The sequence below is a fragment of the Ornithorhynchus anatinus genome, chromosome X1 (genome assembly GCF_004115215.2).
Source record: "Ornithorhynchus anatinus isolate Pmale09 chromosome X1, mOrnAna1.pri.v4, whole genome shotgun sequence".
In the NCBI taxonomy this organism is placed as follows: domain Eukaryota; kingdom Metazoa; phylum Chordata; class Mammalia; order Monotremata; family Ornithorhynchidae; genus Ornithorhynchus; species Ornithorhynchus anatinus.
The window spans coordinates 28,474,892-28,497,407 of NC_041749.1; the positions used below are offsets into that span (position 1 = coordinate 28,474,892).

The following is a 22,516-nucleotide window of genomic DNA, read 5'->3' on the forward strand; positions in this document are numbered from 1 at the left end:
GCAAGAGGAAAGTGAGAGGTCAATGGTGGAAGAAATGAGAACACAGCACTGTGAATAGACTAGCTTGAAGGGAACACACATTGCTAGCTGAGGTTGTAGAGGGAAAAGAGAATAGATAGGTAGGAAGGAGATAGCTGTTGTAGTGCATTTTTAAAGTCAGTGGTCAGAAGTTGCAGTTGCAGGACATGAATAAACATTGGAGGATTTTTGAGGCGAGGGGAGTTTTGTTTTTTTTATGGCATTGGTTAAGCACTATGTTCCAGCCTCTGTATTAGTGCTGGGATAGACGTAAGTTAATCAGGTTGGACACAGTCCATGTGTCACATGGGGCTCATAATGTTAATCCCCATTTTATAGTTGAAGTAACTGAGGAAAAGAGAAGTTAAATCACTTGACCAAGGTCACACTGCAGACAAGTGGCAGAGCTGGAATTAGAACTTGAAGAGAGAAGGATTTGGGTTCTAATTCAGCCTTCTCCACTTGTCAGCTATGTGACCTTGGGCAAGTCATTTCTCTTGTCTGTGGCTCAGTTACCTCATCTATAAAATGGGGATTAAGCCTGTGAGACCCATGTGAGACAGGGACTGTGTCCATCCCAATTATCTTGTATCTAACCCAGTGCTGAAACAGCATCTGACATATAGTAAGCACATTCATTCATTCATTCGTGCAGTTGTATTTATTGAGCACTTACTGTGTGCAGAGCACTGTACTAAGTGCTTGGGAGAATACAGTACAACAATAAGCAGATACATTCCCTGCCCACAGTGAGCTTAAAGTTTGAGGGGAGGAAGAGATATCAATATAAATAAATAAATTTCAGATATGTATACAAGTGCTGTGGGGTTGCAGGGAGGGGGAAGAACAAAGGGAGCAAGTCAGGGCATAGCAGAAAGGAGGTGGAGAAGAGGAAAGAGGGGCCTTTATCAGGGAAGGCCCCTTGGAGCAGATGTGCCTTCAATAAGACTTTGAAGGAGGAAAGTACTTGTCTGTTGGATTTGAAGAGGGAGGGCAATCCAGGCCAGAGGCAATACATGGGCAAGGGGCAGGTGGCAAGTTAGATGAGATCAAGGCACAGTGAGAAGGTTAGCATTAGAGGAGTGAAGTGTGTGGGACAGGTTGAAGTAGGAGAGGAGTGAGGTGAGGTAGCAGGGGGAAAGGTAATTGAGTACTTTAAATCCAATGGTGAGGAGTTCCTGAAGTGCCTGGAGTGAGGAGAGCCAGGAGAGAGGGAGATCAACAAGCAGGCCGATGCAGTAATCCAGATGGGATAGGATAATAGCACTTAACAAATATCATTAAAAAACAAAAAAAAGTGGTGGATCAGGATTAGAATGTATATCTTTCTGTCTCGCATGCCCATTCCTTGTCTGCTAGGCCTCACTACTCTTTCTAGGTATGTGCAGAATGATGCAAGATGGATGATCCCGGCAACCAAATGGAGTGTGGATGGAGATGGGAGAGACTGGAGGCAGAAAGAGCAGCAAGGAGGCTAAAAGAGTTGTTAAACTGGAATATGACAAGATCCTTGACCAGTGTGATGGCTGTCTACATTGAGAGGAAGAAGCAGATCCTACAAATGTTGTGAAAGAAGAACTAACAAGATTTTGGGAAAGAATTAGTATGGGGATTGAAAAAGAGGGAGGAGGTAAAGATAATGTCAAAGTTGTGGGGAAATTGGTGATGTCAACTAGTTAGATGGGAAAGTTGGATGGAGGAGAAGATTTGGGAGGGGAGATGAGCTCAGTTTTGGATATTGAGCTTGAGATTCCAGTGGGACATCCATGTAGCGAAGTCCTGGAGGCCAGAGGATATGAAGATTGCAGATCCATTAGCCTTTGCTAAGCAACAAATTGTCACTGAGAGGATTCTAGGCCTGTGCTTGAACACATCATCCATATAGGTAGAAATAGTGACATGTTCCATGGTTCTGTACCCCATCGAGTCTCTATCATGTGGCAACAGTTCAGGACAGGATCCAACCCATAATCCATGGCCCCGATCCTTCCTTCAGATATATGTCAGTGCAGGCTTTGTGAGAGAATGCTGGCTGCAAATTTTCAAATTGTAGTTTCAAGTTTTATGACCTATGGACTTAGAAACAGGTGAGTCTCTACTACGATGGCATCATAAAAGAGGAAAGGTCAACGGGGAGCTGTGAAGTGACAAAACCCAGGGAGTGGGAGAAGGGAGTGTTTGTCATGAATAAAAGTAGTGAGCCATCTACCAGGCTGAGAAATGGACTAGGGCCCTTTCCTCGCCATCTGTTTCATACTTGAATGTGTCTTGATAGATGGTTTTAGCTTATTACCCACTACGGACGTCATCCTTCATATTGAACCTTGTTACTTGAAATATGGTCCTCTTATTTGAATAGCAATGACTAAGTACATTGGAACCCCCTTAAATATACTCTAAATGCATTAAATTGGTAACATGCACTTCTGCTATGTACCAATTGCAAGCTGAATAGTAAAAGTTTAACTGATTAAACCAATTTAATGCATGAAACCTGCACTCAGTAAGGCAGAGAAGTAGTAACTTTTTCCAGAATAATTACAGACTGGTTAGTGGTTAGTGCTCAGAAAGGGTTGGCAATGGCGATTGCCAGGAGAAAGTGACATAATTGATTGTTTTGAAGTCATTACTTTGTTCCTCCAGGTATCTTAAGATAGTGATGGCCCATAAACCAGAAAGACAACCGTTCCTTATTTTTCCTTGACTTCAAATTCAATGTATGCTTATAAAGATATCAGCTAGTACTCCTAATGAAAGCTCTAGTGGAGAATCAGAGTCATTTTTTAGAATAAGTAATTTTACCAAGAACTGGACAGTCAGGTCTTGGTGTTGAGCTCTTTACTTCGCTTTCTGTTTTGCTGAGAAGCAGCATGGTCTAGTGAAAAGAGCTCAGGGATGGAAGTCAGAGGATGTGGATTCTAATCTCAGCTCCACTATCTGTCTGCTGTATGACCTCGGGAAAGTCACTTAACATCTCTGTGCCTCAGTTACCTCATCTGTAAAATGAAGATTAAATTCTCATCCCTCCTATTTAGACTGTGAACCCCATGAAAGACAAGGACCGTATCTAGAATGATTATCAATTATTTATCCCAGCCCTTAAAACAGTTCTTGATGCATAATAAGTGCTTAACAAATACCATTAAAACAACAACAACAATGAAAAACATTGCTTTGGTGCTGCATTTTGGTTCTGCAACCATATTACATTTCAGGGACAGCATGTTTAACAAAATTCCTCATTTGCTGTTGATAGAATGGAGATCAGTAGGTTTCCATGATAGTTTTCAGTTAGTTCTCTCACTTTCCTTCTTGAAGATGGCAATAGTTATCACATCTGTGAAATTCTGGGGAAGTTCCTCTATAGCCCAATTGCTGAGAAAAATCCTATATAGATGACTTTCCAGATCATCCTCATTTGGGAGGTTCTGTTGTCCCAGGTGCTTAGTACAGTTTTCTGCCCACTGTAAGGACTCAATAAATGCCATTAATAATGATGGTCCCATCTGATCTAGGCCACTGAGGGTGACTCATTGAATAATAGCTAATCATACGTGGTTCTCCAGCAACCAATTAGGCATATTGTGAAGTTAAAGACCAGGGTCACAAGTGCATCTCTTTGTGTGCCCTCTCCAGTAGCAGATCCTGCTGTGTCCTCATCAACATTACATGCTGTTGATTATCCTATTTTTCACTTAGGAATCATTTAGATTTATACTATTTAATTAGCAGAGTGGAATTCACTACCTAGGCTATTTAGATGGGTATGTCCTTCTAAAACTATAACCTAGTTTGTATATGCCTGGGAATGTGACTCTTGGAACTATAATGGGATGTTTGGGGGAGAATGAATGGAAGAAATATAGGGTCCCAACCCAGTTGTGTTTTTTTTTTAATTTCATATATAAATAATACTAAAATTTTTACATTAAAGTAAGATATTTCCAAAAACCTATTTAATGAAAGAATTATCTATTTGTGCAAATCATTAATTGCAGTTTGATATAATTGATATACTTGTGAATGACTACTTCCCATGCAAGAGAAATGATAATTTGACCAATTTTCCAGTGAATCTAAGAATGTATTCCCAGGATATTATGCCTGAATCACATATCTATATACCTACATCAATATCTGTGATTGCCTCAAATTACCAATTCACTGTACTTGTACAGTCAGAGCTTTAAATCCTCCTAGATTCCCAAACTATATCCCATTCACCTTAGACTCTGAAACTGGGTTAGAAATCTTGTAACAAAATATTTCTTGTATGATATTTAATACTTCCTGCATCTTTTAAACCCAAAATAGCTTCAGAACAGCTGCAACCAGGAAGTTTCAAGAAAAGGGTGAGGTTTGTTAAAAGCAGAGGATGTTTTAAATTATTTTTGAATTAAATAATTTTAATGAGTTCTGCTTACAAAGCTCTATCACCAAAAATGAAATGTCTAACTTAGATGGTGTAATAGTGCAAAACATTTAGGTAGTACTCACAATAAAAGCCACTTTAGCAATACAGTTAATATCAGATGACAAAGTTGTGGAGTCATTCTCTACACTAGGTAGATCTTCAGATATTAAAGCAACATACTCATATTTAAACAACATTAACTTTGTTATATTGTACTCTCCAAAGCACTTAGTACATTCCCCTGCACACTGTATTTCTCTACTTGTGCCGCTCATTTGCAATTCTTAAATATAATACTATCTTACTATCTTACAGGATGACTGATTGAGCCTTTCCAAATATATTCTGCAACCTTGCAAACAGATGCATGTTTTTTGTGTTCACAGCACAGCATCTTTGATGTCCATATTGTACTATGCAATTGATAATAATAATAATAATAATAATAATCATGTTGGTATTTGTTAAGCGCTTACTATGTGCCGAGCACTGTTCTAAGCGCTGGGGTAGACATAGGGGAATCAGGTTGTCCCACGTGGGGCTCACAGTCTTAATCCCCATTTTACAGATGAGGGAACTGAGGCACAGAGAAGTGAAGTGACTTGCCCACAGTCACACAGCCGACAAGTGGCAGAGCTGGGATTCGAACTCATGAGCCCTGACTCCAAAGCCCGTGCTCTTTCCACTGAGCCACGCTGCTTCTCTACATTGATACATTGATACATACGGTGTCATCAGCTGAAAACTTAATCAAACTTGTGGAAATTCCAGACGTTGCACCATAACCTCCACAAAGTTTTTAGAAATTTCACAGATTTCTGTAAAGCCCCAAGCTATGTAGAGGAAGTTTTAAGCTCATAAGACTGTAAATATGTAAAAAATAAAATGTGGACGTTTAAGATGAGGGTGTAAATTAAAAAAAGTAAAATTCTGGGGAAAGTCATACATCTTTTATACTCATCTCACATGCAAAAAACTTTACACATTTACATATGCAAGTGCATGCCCAAATTCCACCCAAAGGCAGCTGCCACATAAACACAACTTCAACAACAAAAAGTCCTTTAAAATTTAATGTTAAAGAAAATCAATAAATAAAACATGTTCCTCAAATATGTTAGATGCACATCACTGTGGCAAGTTGCTTTTACTAAAAAAAATTATAACTCTTTGCTGTTGGGATGTGGGCCTTGAAATTTGAGGTTACCATCAGTTCTTGTGTTCTGGACAATTAGTGTAGAAGTACACAGTTAATTTTTAAAGGGGTTCTTATTCTTCCTAAATAGACTGATGTATTAACTCCTTGTGATTCTTCATTGTTCTCTCCACCCAAGAATACAGCCCTAAAGGTAATCTGGAAAGAAGTATGGACATTTACTTGTAATAAGAATATTTTAAATTAGCGAGATCATGGGCAGAAAGACAAACTCTTCCCTTAAAGAATCATTTGGAAGGTTCTAAGAAAGGTCTGGCTCCTCTGCCAATAGTGCAGAAGACAGGGCAGGGCCAAGTTCTCCTGAGGCCAAAGCTCAGGAAAGTCAGATAGTTGTAGCTTCCTGAGTGATGAGTGTTCCTGCCTGGTCTTCCTGGGAGTCACATGAAGAGGAGCTTCTTGTGGTAATAAATTTGTCTCTAGTTAAGCTATACCTGAGGTAAAAAGGAAGGTGGAGAGGCAGCCTGTTCTAGTGGAAACAACATGGAGCTGGGACTTAGGAGATCTGGTTTCCAGTCCTGACTCCACCACTTCTCAAACAGTGGTATTTATTGAGAACTTACCAAGAGCAGAGCACTATACTATGTTCATGGGTAAGTACAATACAACAGAATTGGTAGATATAATTCCTGTCCCTGAGAGTTTATTTGTGCAGTCTTTAACTTCTCTGTGCCTCAGTTTCCTCATCTTTAAAAAGGGGATGATACTTCTTCTCACTTCCCCTTCCCTTCCTTAGCCCCAGAGATGTGGCTGATCTACTCAAATTAATAGTCAAGTGCTTGGCACATAGTAAGCATTTAACAAATGCCACTAATAATGTAAGCTTATTTGGTCATTTCCATAATTCTTGGGTCATTTTGTATGAAACTATATTTTCCAGCCTTTCCACCCTTTTCTCCAAGTAAAGTTCTCTAGGAGCCAACCACCCAATCAAAACAAACAGTGTCTGACTTCTGGGAGATCATTGACGTGGTCCTGACAGTTTGGAACATCAGCACATTTAAACAATATCTTGAAAACCCCAACTTTTATGTTATTTTATGTTATAATCCTGCCAAATTGGTGGTACAAATTAAATCTCAATTTTGACATTATCTTTGAGAATTGGGCTCAGCCAACTTCTGGGGCCCACACAGACCTCACAATGCCTAGATGGAGTTCCTAACTCCATCCTTTTCCTTAGGGGCCCTAAATACAGGATGGTTGATTTTGGACCTGATTTGGGGATATATAGTAAGAGTCCCTGATTTTGATCTCCTGGGGAAAAAGCTTTATTAGACTCTCAGGTATTTATAGAGTGAGAACTTTTCCTTCTAAGCACTTCATATCCCCCAAAATCAGCCCTTCAGAGCATTTAATCCTTTTATCTTCACAGACATTTAAAACATAAGGATACAAGCAATGCTATATATAGATTGATGGTCCATTTGCTTCATTATTCTGTCTCCAAAAGAGGCAAAAGAAGAATGCTTAGAAGAGTAGTGTGATCGGTTGCCTACACTGATGCCCATTCTTATGGTTATCACTCTAATCTCCCATCTTTTCCCTCTAATAAACCATTATCAACCTCTCATCCAAACTCCTCTTGAACGTATTGATCTTTTCTTCATGCACAACTTCCTGTAGTAACAAAATCCATATGCTTAACCACCAGCTGTGTGAGAAAGTTTTTCCCTGTGTTTGTTCAGAACCTATATCACCTTCAAGCTTCAAAGGGCTTCCTAGTTCCAGAGGTGTGGATTTGTTAAATAACATTTTTTTTGCACTGTTCACACTCTTCTCGATTTTGTTAAAATCAACCATGAACCCACTCAGCATGCATTTTTCCAGAGAGGTGAATCTTAATCTCTTTAGCGAGTCCTTATATGTTGATGTTGATTTTTGATGTCCTCTTTGGCACTGTTTCTATCTTTGTTAATGTCTTTTTTAATATTGTAGCAACCAGAATTATGGGTAACAGTCTATATACATAGGGTATTTAGTGTAATCATGGTTCTTGGTAAGTGCTTACTAGGGCCAAGTACTGTGCTAAGCACTGGGTAGATACTAATCAGATCTGACACAGTCCCAATTCCACACAGCACTCGCAGTCAGGCAAAACTCTGCTTTTGGTTATTAATTCTAGTCCCTCCCCAGTGTTAGCCAGCATTTCCTCACCATGGTAAAACATTGCCATAAGACAGAAAGAACAAAGAAAGAATGATTGCTTTCATCCCAGGAGAGTGGACAGGAAAGTGTGCCTTCCATTTCCCTTACCATTTCTGTCCTGTTACTCTTAATTCCATATTCACCTCTTGTCCAAGCAAATGCCTAGCAGAAAGGCAGGATGAGCACTTCAGAACTCAAACTATAGACAGAAACATACCCACTCTCCATATTTTGGGGTGAAGTTGTCCTCCATACCTCTCCTCAGTGGGAGCCTAAATCCATGTCTGCAGTCAATAGATTTATGATATCCATCCAGGCGGGTGTCCCATGCACTTTCCCTACATCCTGAATTCATCAAGTGTTCAGCCAGAAAAAAAGAAAAGTTTGAATTCAATTAAACTAATCTGATTTTTCCCTCTAAAAAATTCATAGAGATCTGGATTCCAGGGACTTCCACAGAGCCCGCTGCTAGTGACCACAATGAACCAGGGCCTACACTTCAGAGGCTTTCAAGCAAGACAGAACTCTACTACTAAATCATTTCTGGTGTTCTCCATCCTATTGCCTCTGGGTTCTCTTGGACTGCTTCTCTGGCAAGGACCATCTACTCAAGATTATTCAGACTGATTATCCAGATCCTTTGGCAACCCTTCATTTCCCTCCTGCCTGCCTTCATTTAAGATTATTTCCATGCTCATTAGCACCTCCACCAGGAGGTGGATAGGGAAAGGAGAGGAAAATAAAATTCTGATTAGTCAGCTTCTACTTGCCAGAAGCTTGTGGGTAGTGAGGTTGAGGTTGAAGTTTTTGTTTTAAATGAGATTTTAGGATCATTTGTGGATTTCGATTATCCATGCTCCCCCAGTGACCCATTGGCCCTAATAACAAAAAGGAAGTTCAAAGCCCAACCTGACTCAGTTTATGAAGTTTGAGACTTACCTCCCAAGAGGTGGATAAAGAAAAAAAAAAAACCCTTCCATTCATCAATGAAATAACTTCCTTTAGCAACAACCTTCTTGTCAGAAAAAGACCTCAGGTAGGGTTTTGACTGACACCATATGATCACACTACCTTCCAATGGTGGTGTAGACATAGCCCAAGAAATCTAGTGTAGTAGGCTGAAATCTATACTTTCACATAGCATTGATGTAGTTCTAAGTAGTGAGAGCTAGGAAGATAGGGAGTTTGAGATTGGCAGCTTCACAGAGGGAAGCGTGGATCAGACAATTGAGCTTGAAATATGTATAGTACTTAATGAAATCTTGGGCTTTTAGAGGCTCTGTGACCTTTCTCAAATTTAACAGAATTCTAAATCTTTGGGTAGGTGCAGTATACAAGCTTCCTCTGTGAAAACATCTATGAGGGCAAAAAATCTCCACAGCTTCCTAATAGAGAGAGCTGCTCATTCACCTGAAAGAATCCATAGTCTGACACTGTTCTTGTGGAACTCACTGCTGCCAGTCAACGTTCACCTCCAATACTTGTCCATCAAAACTATTGGGTGAATGTAGCTTATTCTTTGGCTTCTGCAACTTCAGAGTGCATTTCAGACAGTGCCAAGTCTAAGAATGGTCAGTGTCACATCCTTTATTTTCTCAGTCCTGCAATACTGGTGTAGAATAATACAAGAGCTAGAGAGAATTGTATTCCCCTTTAAGAGATTGGCATTGTCTTCCCAGTTATAAGCATAAGCAATAAGACATAGGAGAATCCAGAATAAGATGAGGATATCATGGCTCCTACATAAAGAATATTGTGAATAGGCATATTGGAGACACATCCATAGACTCTGACACCAAGCTTGAGTGCCTTGCAGTGCTCCTCTTTGCTATTAAATGACTTCCATAATTGTGTTCATGGTTTCCAACTCTTGCAGCTATGATCTTTGACACATTCCATTCACTGTTGCCAAATTCCAGGTAGTCATGGTTGCCAGAAAGCCAATGTTTTAGACTGGCTTGTGGGTGGAGAACAGGACTAGGCACCACTACAGCAGGACCCAGTTCTGGCTCCCGGGCCTGACACTATCCACTTCCATTTAAAGCAGTTCATGTGATCAGGAAGCTGAATCCAGCTTCTAGATCATATGATGTGGGAGAACAATGACAATAGCAGTGGGAATGGGGAGAGGTGAGGAAGAGCTGTGGGAGTGGCATGAGAAAAGGCAGAGCATGTTCTTTTGTTCTCCACTTTGGAAAGGTGGTCTGCCAGGCACAGGCTATGGCCAAATTCCTCTCCAAAACAAAACAAAAATTGAGGTCTGGTCTTCATAATTACATTTTCCAGGGCTTTGATAGCTAAAAGCAAACAAAGGTACCAGATGCCTCTCCCATCCATCAATCAAGGTGTATTTCTTAGTCATCCACCATCCTGCACCCACTCAGATAAAGTGCTTCCTCTGAGATCTCTGTCCAAAATCTCTTTTATAAATAAATTTCCTTCTCATTTTCATGAGTTAACAGCATATTTGTTTGGATAACTTTTCACCCCATCACTTTTGCTCTTTAAGAATGAGGAGTTCAAGTAGAGATAGGGTAAGTCGTTCTATACTCTCCCAAGCACATATTACAGTACTCCACATACAGAAAGCACTCACTAAATACCATCGATTGATTGCTCTATAGAACAGTACTTTCCTATGAACCTGACCCTTCTTCTCTTCCCTTCAACCCTTCCCCACCAAGTTCCTTTGTTAAACCTTGGAGGGTGATGCCCCTAGTTTTAGCCTGCTGTGTTCTTCACCTTACTCCATCAGATATTCAGACTGAGCATTACTATCTCCATCTCAAACTGCTGGAGCCTACTGGAGTTGAAATCCCTCAGAGGTGACATAGTGTTGACAAGGACCCCATTCTTTCCTCAGAATATCCTGATTCAGGGTACTGATAAAAAGCAGGGTACATGGCCACATTTTGGGCTCATCAAAGATTCCAAACTATCTTTCAAGGGCTTAAAGTTTGGCAAGCTCAAAGTACATTTTGTGAAGCATTTACTCCCTTCTGTGCACTGGGAAAGGAAATTTTTTCCATATGTTTTTGATTCACTTGCACTCAGCTCATTACAGGGGAGTCTGTGAGAGCTATCTGCTATTCATGTACTCTGATGTGTCTTTTAAGGCTTAAAACTGTGGCCTTATTTTCCAAAAGGAAAACCAAAATGAACCTCCAAAGTTTTGAGTTAGGTTATAAGCCCCAGCTTGGTCTAGTGGAAAAGGCATGGGCCTGGGACTCAGAGGACCTGGGTTCTAATCCTGGCTGTGCAACTGGTCTGCTGGTGATCTTGGCTAAGTCACTGAATATCTCTGAACCTCTGTTTTCTATTCTCTAAAATGGAAATAAAATCCAATTTGCTTCTTCTTAGACTGTGAGCCCCACACAGTCCCACTTAATAACATGTATCTACCCCAGCCCTCAGAACAGTCTTTGGCACATAGCAAGTGCTTAACAAATACCATTAGAAAAAAAAACCCAAAGTTCAGAAGTGCATGCAGAGTCTCTGCTTCCTGATATTAATGTCAGATCTCATTATCAGGACTAATGACATTCTCCAGAGTCTTCAAGTGTACGAACAAAGCCTGCTCACTCCCGCAACCTATCATAACACTGACAATTGCTTCTTTGCTTGAAATATGTCGGAGATCAGAGGCCTACCTAGGTCAAACAGCCAATACCAGCCATGGGAAGCAAAGGTAATAGCCTGCCTCAGCTCAGTTTAATAAGTGTTGACAAGTTGACTCTTTAGTTAAAATTTGAGCTCCACAGAAGAAGAACCAAAACCCAAGTAGCAGCATGAGATGACAATAACAATACTGAGCCCTGAACTCCCATGAACCACAGCAATTGTATGAAACTGTAGAGGTGAATTTTAAGATGATCTGTGGCAGGAGAAGGGCTGGTAGAGTGGAGGACAACACTTCTCCACAATGCCCCATATAGCTTTGCTTGGTGCTGAGTGGTAGCTCTGTGCTCAGTGAATTCATTCTTGTCATCATCATCATCGTTACCAGTATTTACTGCATACCTACTGGATGCAGGTAACTCTACTGGGCACTTGGGGATATGCAGTAAAAGTAAAGCAAAAGACCCCTGCCTTTGGTGACCTTACAGTCTAGTGGCCCAAAAGTACGTAATGGTCTTTGAAACACCTGGTAGGTCAATTGACAGTAGAGATGCAGAGGAGGGCATAATTAGTACTCTCCCAAGTGCCTAGTACAGTCCTCTGCATGTAATAAGCCCACAATAAATACCACTGATTAAGTGACTGATCAATGAAGAAAATTTACATTGTGACAAAAGATTTAAGTTTACATTTATTCTTCTGGGGTCCTTTCCCTAATTCCCTTTATTTATTTCTATTTGGTTGTTCATGTATGTCTCATATTCAATGAGAAAAAGCTTACAGTGTCCTTATGGTGTTCTCTAGAAGCATCATTCATTTTTTAGGCTTGTATTCCCATAGCTGAGTTCCAATGTAATTATCAGATGGCAAGAGCAAACTATTGATAAAATTCCAACATTCATTTTCCTAAATAGCCCCTAGAAATGCCTTGATGCTGTGTAAGAGGACAGAGATACAATCTTGACTTGACACGTTGATTTAGTTTCCAAAACAGTAACTTTGGTAAATAAATCATTTCAGCACTTGATTGTTATTTATACATGCAAATCTGTTTTTCATTTGTCAGACAAATATAGAAGGAAAAGTTAATATTCCCATCAAAAGTGGAGTTCTGTCCATTTTGGAGGTGACTGTGTTTATAATTATGATGACTGAATTCCGCTGTCAATTGTGGGAACAAAACTTCTCTGATATTGCCTATAAACAAAATACAGTTGGGATATTTGGAAACTGGGGCCTCTGAGAGGGTGAGGGTAATGTCCAGGCATTAGTTGTAATGGTCTGGATTTAATTTGTATCAGCCATGATAACTGTCTCCACTTCAAGTCTTCATCATTGAATCACCCTTTTCCCAATTGGAATGTTTGAGCAGAGGTATTGTAAGGGTCTGGGGGAAATTTGAGGACCAGGAACTCTTTAACTTCTGCTCCATAATGTTGTAAATAATGTGAAGAGATGTAGTCTCAGCTCTCTTGGCCCTGTGAAACTTGATCCCAATAGCAAAGTTTCCCAACATAGATGTCCTCAACCAGGTAGGTGATCCTGGGACTCAGGACTGGGGTTCTGTCTAATGTGTGGGCTTAACCCCCAGCACAAATTAAGCCCTGGTAATGCTACCTTAGCAGTCACAGCAAATGACCCGTTAACAGAAGTCTAGGAAAGGGAAGACAATAAGAACACTGAGGACTTAGATATTTTGGCAGAATAATGGGCATGGACAACTGTGCTGAATGTCAGCATCCAAGGCATATCTGGCTCCTTAAGTGAACTAATAACACAGATTCATGAGAGTATTTATTGCAGAGAGAAAGGAAATAAAGCACTGGCTACGTGGAGTAGTGCTATGTCTGCAACAGAAAATCATCCTTCCGGGCCACCTTCTCCCAAAGGCACAGCTGCTCTGATCCCAGAGCCATCTGGACAACTGCCTGCATCATGATTTTTGTGTCTTTAACAGGTATCAAACAAGGCATGGTGAAAATGGAAAAAAAATCTAAGTGCATTTCAGCTTAATGCCTTTAGATTTTCAAGCCTTATTATCAATCCTCCCAAAGAGGGAGGATTAACTAGTACTTTTTGTCATAATTCATAACAATTCACCTTGCAATTTTTAGGTAAAGACTTATGGAGACTAAGGACGTGGGTCCTGGTTTAACTTTCAGATGTACATTTGCTGATTGACCTGGGTGTGTATATGATTGACAACCTAAGCTCAAGGGCTACTGACTACCCTGCTCTTCCCCCAAGCCCTGGCATCAGATTTTGGACTCAGCAGGCTGCCCAGGACAGCCAAGCTGAGAGCAATATTAAGGAACCAAGTTATGGAGAAAAACCTGAGTTGCTATCAAATCAGTGTGCTGTTGTCAAAGATACTGAGATCAATTGTAGAGGAGAAAAATCGTGCAAACTTCCTCAATGAATATGGAATCTAGATAACCATTCTTAAGAGCCTTTGTAGATGTCAAGCATATGACTTGTTCTGTGATAAAATGTAATTTCTTATTGAAAAATTAATTTAGGAAATATACAAAAATTTATTGGAAAAACACATGCAACATTATCATAAACCAGGGAACATAAACAGAACTGACTATAGTCGAGATGTCCTGGGTTCTGAAAAGCAGTGTCTATGTTGATGCAGTCTCGTATTCTCAAACTAATTTGGAGCCAAACTTCTTGCAACTGCTTTAGACTGTGAGCTTTACCTGGGCCAGGATGTGTCCTATTTCTAGTGTATGCTCCCAAGGTAGTAATTCAGTGCTCTGTATATCTGCACACTGAAGGACCCCAATAAATTCAATGGTTAATTGAATGATATACATTTCAGAGCAGACTTGGTGAAATCCTTGGTGAAATGGTAAGTTTAGCAACCCCAGAGGTAAGTACAAATTAAGGGATCAGATGTAGGTGGGTTGTAGTATGTCGCTGTTGGGCAAAAACTCACTTGCAATCCATGCCCCTAGAAGAAACATGGCTAGCAGGACAAACCACTAAAACTATAATACATTCCTCTATGCAAGTTCGTGGTCCCATTGTCTCAGGACAAAAGCTCATTGGTCATTTGTGATAGAAGTCGCAATCATTATCACCCTTGGATCCTTAGATGTGTACGCTGTTATCTTTCTAGTGCTTATGTGGTCTTTTTTTGTCTTTATTTTATATTGGTACTTTCAGTTTAATTTGTTTCAGTTCTAAGAGGATTATGCTTTTAGTACCGTCCTTGTGATGATTAATGTATACTAATTGTTTTACCTCTGAATCATTATGCTTTGGAGCTGTCTAGGCAAAGTCTCTCTTTTGTAGCAGGCTGATGAGGAGGAATCCCAGTGGCATCTCAGCTCTGCTGCAGGTTGATACAAGGAGGGAGATTAAAGACTCTATGTTAGAGTGGTTTCCTTTTTGATTGTTCCCCAATGGAGACTAAGTTGTCCCAAACATTAGATTAACTCTTCTGGCTGCTTAAAAAATAGAATCTGTCTTGGCACTTAGAAAAGCCTTAGTAAGAATCTTTACTGTTAAGAAGCTTACTTTTATCACATTACGGAAAGTATTCTCACAATTAACCTGTAATTTCAGCTGCCACTAGTTGCCACAGGTTGCCACAGTATCTTAATAGTCAACGCAAGTCCTATCCAACAAATTTGGAGGGGTGGTCATGAAGAGGAATGATTGAGGGATAAAGTCTTTTACCATTAAATGCATCTTTAAATTAACCTAAAAATCTTCATAATCTTCATTATTTTCAAGGATTGTGTCTTTGACATTTAGGGGAGTTGGAGCAGAGGATGAACATTTTGGCATGTAGAGTACCACCTGAATAAGTCCATCAGTGCGGGAAAAAAGGGTCAGGCAATTTAGCAAAGCCCCAATAATGGGAAATTGCCATCCTGACATCTACCATCCAACTAGGAACTCTGAAACCCCTTAACCAACTTCCCTGGTCATATCATTCCAACAGCCATACTTTGTACTTGCATTTATGGTGATTTATTTATTCATTCATTTTTTATTTTTTTTTATCAGTTGAATCTATGTTTTCTATCAGTTCCTACTGTGTATACTATAAGTGTCTGTCTTGTCTGCCTAAGAAAGTATAAGATCATTGAAAACAAAGCCCAAGTCATGTATTTTTATTATAAGCTCCCAAGTGCCTATACCCATGTGCTTTCCAAACGATGGTGATAATAATGATAATAATAATAATAATAATGTTGGTATTTGTTGGGTGCTTACTTTAGTGAATACTAAGTGCATAGGCGTTGCAGAAGGGAGATGGAGTAGGTGAAATGAAGGCTTCAGCGGGGAGATACAAGGTAATCATGTTGTCAAGGTAATCATATTGAGAAGCAGCGTGGCTCAGTGGAAAGAGCACGGGCTCTGGAATCAGAGGTCATGGGTTCTAATCCCAGCTCAGCCACTTGTCAGTTGTGTGACTTTGGGCAAGTCACTTAACTTCTTGGTGCCTCAGTTACCTCATCTGTAAAATGGGGATTAAGACTGTGAGCCCCACGTGGGACAACCTGATTCCCCTATGTCTACCCCAGCACTTAGAACAGTGTTCGGCACATAGCGCTTAACAAATACCAACATTATTATTATGTTGTCCCACTTGGGGCTCACAGTCTCAATCCCCATTTTACAGATGGAGGTAACTGAGGCACGGGGAAGTTAAGTGACTTGTCCAAGGTCACACAGCTGATAAGTGGCGGAGCTGGGATTAGAACCCATGATCTCTGACTCCCAAACCCAGGATCTTTCCTGTGAGCCACCCTGCTTCTCTATTCTCATTATTCTTATCATTCTCATCATGGTAATGATGATGATCATGGACCACCTGGATCTGTGACCTTTGGAATTTGATAATCATCCCACCCCCAACCCCACAACACATATACATATCATTAAATTATATATTGTTAATTATTTGTTCATATTAATGTCTGCCTCCCCCTCTAGACTATAAGCTCATATAAACTCATTGTGGGCAGGGAACATATCTGCTAATTCTTTTTTACTGTACTCTCCCAAGCTATAGTGCTCTGGACATAGTAAGCACTCAATAAATACTATTGATTGATCAACTGATTGATGAACCAATGTGGAAGCGTCTCTTTGTGGATGAGAGCTATGACTTAGTAAATGGTAACAATTTCATCATGAAATCAAAAGAACCATTTTCAAACATAATGAAGCCAATAGTTTATAAAGGAAGCCAAGTCTCTCAAAAGCCAACTATCCTGGGGGATATTATGTTTCACTATTAGGAAAAAAGCAAACACAATGTGTGCTGCTCCAGAAACTGTGTTCTCAGTGTTCTATGGACATGGCAGAGAGGTGGAAAAATTAGTCCACCTACTGGGGATGTTCCCAGACATACCCAGACAGTGACTAGTTCCCTGAAGGAGCTCTTCATTGGCTTTCTGATACAGACTTTCAGGGTCCCAGAACCTTGGAGAATGATTGATTGATTGATAACTCCGAGGTTCTGTGACCTACAAAGTCTGTGTCAGAAAACCAATGAAGAACTCTTTCAGGGAACTAGAAATGCCACTGATTGAAGGGACAAGGAATTTTTGTATCTTCCACTGTTGGCCTTGTTGCTGAAAATTCTTGAACTCAATATGTCTGGAGACAGGAAAATAACTGAACTTTTTAAAATGAAAACTAACAATGACTTCAGAAGTGTGTGGTTGTTATCAGCTTTAGTGCACTTGTCATAGCTTTGGCCTGAGGCTAAGCCAAGGGAGGAATTTGAAAAAAAATCTTCAAGAAATATCTTCATCACAGTTTCTTCTGCCTAATTAGAAAAGAGCTTGTCTTATGGATTTCAGAGCTTTCTGGATTTGTGGTTTCAGCAATGATGTTATTTTTCCCCTATATGACCACAACAGTTTTTTTTAAGGTTTAGTAATAAGAGAAATAACTGTGGAAACTTAGCTACAGGAATGCAGACATGATGTTAGTGACAGAGGGTTTCCCCTACTGGACAACTGAAATGAAGATGAGTCCAGTCAATCCATCAATCCAATGGCCTTTATGAAGCACTTACTGTGTGCAGAACACTGGACAAAGCACTTGGGAGAGTACTGTACAGTACAGTTGGTAGAAATTTTTCCTGCTCACAAAGAGCTTACATTGTAGAGGGGCTTGAGTCTTGTTTATGTGCCTATTTGGAAGTTTGAAGTTTTTCCGTATCAATGAATTAATCAGTGATACGTATTGAGTGCCTAGAGCTTACTATATTAAGGGCTTGGGAGAATACAACAGAATTGGTGGACATGTTCCTTGACTTAAAGGAGCTTACAGTCAGGAGGGAGAGACATACACTGAAATAAAGATAGGTATATAAGTGTTGTGGAGCTGAGGGTGGGGTTAATATCAAGTGAATACTAAGTGCATAGGCGTTGCAGAAGGGAGATGGAGTAGGTGAAATGAAGGCTTCAGTGGGGAAGGCTTCTTTGAGGAGATGTGATTTTAATAAAGCCTTGAAGGTGGAAGAGTGGTCGTCTGTCATATATGAAAGGGTAGGGAGTTCCAGGCCACGGGGAGGACACAGGGAAGGGGTTGAATGAAGTAGATTAGATAGAGGTACAGTACCTATGTTGGTAAAAGAGAAGTGAAGTGTGTGGAGTGAGTTGTAGTAGGGTATCGGTGAGGTAAGGTAAGAAGGGGCAAGCTGATTGAGTGTTTTAAAGCCAGTGGTAAAGAGTTTCTGTTTGATGTAGAGGTGGATGGACAACCATTGGAGGTTCCTGTGGAGTGGACTAAATTTTATAGAAAATGATCTGGGCAGCAAAGTGAAATAAGAACTGGAGTGAGTAGAGTCAGGAGGCAGGGAGGTCAGTGAAAAGGCTGATGTGGTAGTCAAGACAAGATATGATAAATGCTTGGGCCGGCATAGAAGCAGTTTGGGTGGAGAGAAAAGGGAAGATTTTAACAATGTTATAAATAATAGGATTTGCTGACAATTGAATATGTAGGCTGAATGGGAAAGATGAGTCAAGGATTATGCCAAGGTTATGAGCTTGGGAGAATGGGAGGATAATGATGTCAAAAGTTATGGGAAAGATGGGGGAGGACAGGTTTGGGTGGGAATATGAGCTCTTTTTTGGACACGTTAAGTTTGAGGTATTGGTGAGACAACCAAGTAGATATTTCTGTCCCATTTAAATCCACTGCTTATACCTTTCCCCTTGCATGGAACTCTATCTTCCCCAAATTCACCAACCACATACCTGTCCACATTCAAAGCTCTCTTAAAAATCCACTGCCTCACTGAGGTATTCCCTAATGAATCCCCATCTCCTTGATCATTTCACCCTATTAGTAACTCTTGTATTACCTTTCTAAGTGTCTTTTTTGGCTTTATCCTTTGTATCTATGCCTACTTTTATTATATGTTTGCAATTTGGGTTTGCTTCTCTTATCCTTTGGCAGTGGGTTTCCGGGTTCTAAATTGGTAGTGGGAGAGTGAATTAGGCTCTGAAAAAGGCCTCTTCATCTTTTCCAACACACAATCCATCTGTGTGTGAGAATTCCTCTTTCTCAGATTTGGAGTATATATAGCCTGAATGATCAAGAAGAACTTCATGAAGTGAAGAAAGTGAGCTAGGGCTGGGCTCAAACTTCCCTTCCTCTTAGGAGCAATTTCCCTTTCCTCAGGTACACCACTGATCCTTTACAAAGTCCATTTTTCACTCTATCTTCATTCACAGTCCTTTTCCTGAACAACACTTACAAGACCTTCCTATCCTTTCATGTGAATGATAGCAAATGGTTTGTTGGTTAATGTCACTTAAGCTCTCCCCTGCAGAACTCTGCTCCATTATCCCCTTGGCTTGCATGGAATTAAGGTGTTACTGTTGAAGCAGAATATTTCCTGGCTGAAGAGCCCTTTAGGTAAATAAATTGTAGCAGACTGGCCTGTGCCCGCCACATGTTCAGTCACTGTCAAGTGGTTTTGGAAGAGTTTCCTGGACCTTTCTCCCTTGACTTATCTACACAGTAAAAGAGAGAATTCTTTGAAACAAATAAGAACAAAATGATTGGAAAGTACTTAAATAGAGTCCAGGGTTTGGTTAGAAAAATGATCTTTTTTATTTCAGTTTCAGAGTCTTGTTTCTCCCAAAAGGAAGCAGACAATACTCATCTTGCAAATCAGTTGCAATCATGAAAGTCCATTCCAGTTTTTGTGTATGGTGAAAACCCCAGGATCAGGGAAAGAATTCCATGTTGCCCCTGGAATTCCAGAGTTTTCAACAGTCTCCCTCTAATAATAGTACCTTCTACTATAGCAATTTCTTATCTGGCCTTACAACATCTTGTCTATTATGATCCCATTTTACAAGTGGGGAAACTGAGGCATGGGAACAGCTATTTGCCCAGTGTCACAAAGTCCATGGCAGGCTCCTGATTCCTCATCAATGGTACTAGACATTAGACCTTAAGGCATTCCTTGACTGTCAAGTTAAGGTTGAAGGAAAGCACAAAAGTTTTCATTCCTTACACTTCTCATTCTAGTACTCGTGTCAATCAGTGACACCCATAAAAATCACTGCAGTCCCAGCTGGCTACAGTGTTCATGACAGAGAAAGGAGCTATTGCACACACAATGATTTGCATATGTGATTTTGCACCTGCAAGCAATTGCCCTGGCATAATGGATGCGTGCACCAATGAGCCACTCATGCAAAATCTGGCCCTACAACTATGGCAAATTTATTGCTTATAAAAGTAAGAGACTGAGAACATTGGTTCAAGCCAGATGTTACGTGGGTAGGAGTTTATTGTACCGGCACTGCAGATTCCCATAACTAGAACTTTGTGTATCTGGGATGCTAGGACATAAGATCCTACCCACAAAATATTTTTGAACTATGTAGTTCAATTGCTTAATCCTTGTTATGCTATTGAATAGAACAATCTCCTATATACAGTATTATAAAAACATTATGCTGCGTCTCAGATTCTGGGATATCCTGTTACAATAGCTTTTTCCACATTTATATTCTCTCCATTTTGTTTAATTGCTCTTAACGTTTCTGAGTGGATTTATTGTTTATGACACAGAGCAACCTGAAACTTTAAACGAGCAGGCACGAGCTGTTTCCTGCCTCCCCCCACTGCCCTCATCTCACACCTCCATTCTGACTTGTAACCCACTTGATCTGCTCACACTGGCTCTTTTAGGAAGAGATTGTCAGAGGATAGAGCACTGCAGGTAATAATTCACTGGTTAAATATAGGGATCATTTTCATTTGTCAACTTGTGTGACTCTACACTGATTTAAATTGTGCATGCGAAGTGCAACAGGCAACATTTTAAGTTAAGATACATCAGCACGTGACCCATCAGATGAAACACTGTTGGTGCAAAGATGTAGATTTCACAGCAGAAACCTAGGTTCTGAGCCTAGCAAATGATAATAGACTCGCTCACATCCTCTCCCTCTCACTCTCTAACCTTCCTTCATGCTGGGTATGCAATGGGAATGTGCTTTTCATAAGAGGGGTTTGGTTGGATTATAAATGAGCCTGGAAGTCCTCTCAGATCTACCAATCCCTAGGTGAAGGGGTTGAATGACAGCCCAACTTGGTGCCTCAACTCCTATGATTGACATCTGCCAGTCATATGATGCAATCTGATAGTGGCCTGGTGCTTATCCCCTGGTCCCTACCCCAGTTAGCTCTGGAGAAAGCTCTCATAGCCAGGCAATTGTAGGTACTCCTCCCTCACCCCCTACCCCTCAACCCTCCCTTCAGTCCATTACTCGCCCCCGCAGTCTACACATACATCACTATTTGGAGGACACCACATGTGCTTCTGAAGATGAGGAAACAGTGCACCAGAGACTCTATCCTCCAGTCCCTGCCATGGGGGTGAGCTCTGGAGAAAGTGACCCAAGAGAGGTATGAAAAACATAATCAAAACAGGATGGCTTCCCATTCATTAATTCTTAAATAACTGAAAATGAGATAAGAGCATAATTCAAGTATTCTTAAATTCTCTTCCTCAACCACCCTTCCTCCACTGATCCCACCACCCATTAACTGAGGAAAAGGCCACCCAGAATCACCAAAAGTCCCACCTCCCTCTTCCTCAGCACTGTCTCCGCTCACTAGATTTGTGACTTCATCATTTAAACTATGAAACAATCGATCAAGAGTCCATATAAGCCGCTTGTTCATCGGAACATCTTGGAGGATTTTACCTGATTAATATGTGATTGTGCAAATTGCACCAATCCATCATGGAACCCTTAGTTCCAATTTAACTGAAAGGTACCATCAATTCCAGAATTTAGAATATCATTTAGCTTGAATATCAGCCATTTAGAAGAAGGGACAAATAACAAAAACTTCCAATCTTTAAGCTAGGCTGGAAGTGCAATGGAGTCCTAGTCTCATTCCCTCTTCACCTATGTCCCTCTCCACTTTATCATTTAGGGATTGGAGATTCTAGATTCTGTATCTACCGCCTACCCACCTATATCTATGACTTTTTTAGAAGTGTTACATGACCACAGTGGACCCCCCTTCCACAAAATGGGTATGTTGGTACTTCGCTTTTTTAATCTCTTAAGAAAGCTTAATTTTTATTTTCTTTGAAAGAGAGAAGAAATACTTCTAATCCATCTCAATGAGAAAAATAAAAATGGGTTATCACCTAATGAGTCACCTCTCAGGGTCGCACCTGGAGAGTTTCCAGTACTCTACCAGTCTCGACTTTGGGAAGGACAGTCAAGCCGAGGCATATCCATTCCATTCCTAGCTTGGGCAGTAGCTAGAGAGTGGAAGGTAATCTGCTACAAGTCAAAGCTCACCTGTGCTGGGCAGCAGTGGCATGGGACAGAGTCGAGGGTGGAGACTCAGGTTTACTTTGTGGAAGGAGGCAATGGTAAACCGCTTCCATATTTTTACCAAGAAAACTCTATGGATGCATTACCAGAATGATTGCAGATGGAGGTGGGGCGTGCTGGGAGAGATTTGTCCATGGCGTCGCTATGGGTCAGACACAACTCAACATCATAAGCAAACAACCTGATGAGTAAAGAGAACTCTGGGATAATAAAATATGATAAGTTTTGGGAGTGAAAGAGGAGAGA

The 22,516-nt window shown here is 40.5% G+C and overlaps 1 non-coding gene across 1 annotated transcript; it reads left to right on the plus strand.

Moving 5' to 3' along the window:
- Positions 1 to 22,086: 22,086 nt before the first annotated feature.
- On the plus strand, positions 22,087 to 22,224 carry LOC114806890. The gene has a single exon (XR_003754944.1). It is a non-coding gene; the product is annotated as a small nucleolar RNA SNORA7 (small nucleolar RNA).
- Positions 22,225 to 22,516: the final 292 nt, after the last annotated feature.